Source organism: Galeopterus variegatus, unplaced genomic scaffold (genome assembly GCF_000696425.1).
Source record: "Galeopterus variegatus unplaced genomic scaffold, G_variegatus-3.0.2 Scaffold386, whole genome shotgun sequence".
Taxonomy (NCBI): domain Eukaryota; kingdom Metazoa; phylum Chordata; class Mammalia; order Dermoptera; family Cynocephalidae; genus Galeopterus; species Galeopterus variegatus.
Window position 1 is genome coordinate 546,020 of NW_007726497.1, and position 1,413 is coordinate 547,432.

At 38.7% G+C, this 1,413-nt stretch overlaps 1 pseudogene; it reads left to right on the plus strand.

The window, feature by feature from the left end:
* The first annotated feature begins 821 nt into the window (after nt 1-821).
* LOC103586862 lies at nt 822-1,160 on the plus strand (annotated as a pseudogene).
* The last annotated feature ends 253 nt before the right edge of the window (nt 1,161-1,413 follow it).

Consider the following 1,413-nt stretch of genomic DNA (forward strand, 5'->3'; position numbering starts at 1 on the left):
ACCATCCCAAATGATTTGTGATATCTTTTTTCTCTTCAATACTGGACTAAATATAAACTCTCATTTATTTTGGTGTCCTCATAAGGTTTTCTCTGCTCCCTCTTCCTATCAGATAATACATGTAAGGCATTTTATAAGCTATATAATACTTGCATTATGCAAATATATGACATTAGCCATAAACACATGCTGAATCCATTAAATAAAAGAAAATGCAAAACACTAATTTTCACACGAGTCATCTCCCTTACTCACCAAAAATCAGTCATACAAAATTCTCTGACAGTAGTGATAATTCCATGCTGACTCAACACATCAATCCAGTTCTCTTCCCTACCAACTACATACACTTACAAGATGGCTGACCTTGATTAAAAGTAAAATCTGCAGCAACGAATCCAAGCCTTATACTTGAATTAAATGATCCACCAGAAATTGAAGCCTGAGATATGGTTTCATGTTCTGCCTGAGTCCTCCCGTCCAGAAAGGAGAACACAGGCAGCAGGCTTTAAGGCTGTATGCAAGCTGCCTTGTAGGAGCTGGGTATTTCTAAGCAGGCCCCAAATTACAAAACAAACTGTTCACATTTTTTAAAAATGTACTAAATGTCACATGTTTTCAATGTAGAAAACATTTTTCCCCATTAAAAGTAGTATTAAAAGATCCCAAGGAGGTAGCCCTCCGAACCTACAATAAACCCAAGTTCAACTGTTCCATGGGGCCCTGGTGCTAAGAGGCAGTACGGGTGACCCCTGGCTCTTTCCTATTCACCCATCCCACTGCTTCCCCTCTCCTGCCTTTTCCCACCCTCCTCTGCCAGGATGAGGCTTGCAGGCCCTCCTGGTGAAGGAATATCTTGTGGCAACTATGGGAACTATGGCTATGCTAATAGTGGGTATAGCACCTGCAAAGAAGAAAACCAGAAGACTTGCTCAAAGTCTGAGAAGCAACGTAACTGCTAATAAAAAAGACCACGAAAGTAAACATTAAAATAAGTTATTAGCTGAAATGGATTTACAATTTGATTCTACAACTGGATTTCTAGGAAAACTATGGGAAAACTGAAGATTTTATCCAGAGGGAGCTAAATAAAACTGCTGTGCTATATGATGCTGTTTTCATTGTCTTTTGTCTTTTATTAGATTATTAAACTGACGTGAAGCCGAACAAGAACAAAAAGCCCAAGATCTTTTAGAAAGGAAAAACAGTAGGCCAGCATTTCCCCAAATGCTCTATGTATTACTAATCCCTTGAGATATTGATAGGGGGAACAGTTTACATAATAGTCAAACGAGTTTAGGAAGCACCTCATACTGTGCGTATCACCCTCTCAAAATTCACGATATAGATATTAACTTATTAAAGGCTCTAAGGAAACATGCAGTAAAGAAAACTATCTCAAAGGCTGGCCAG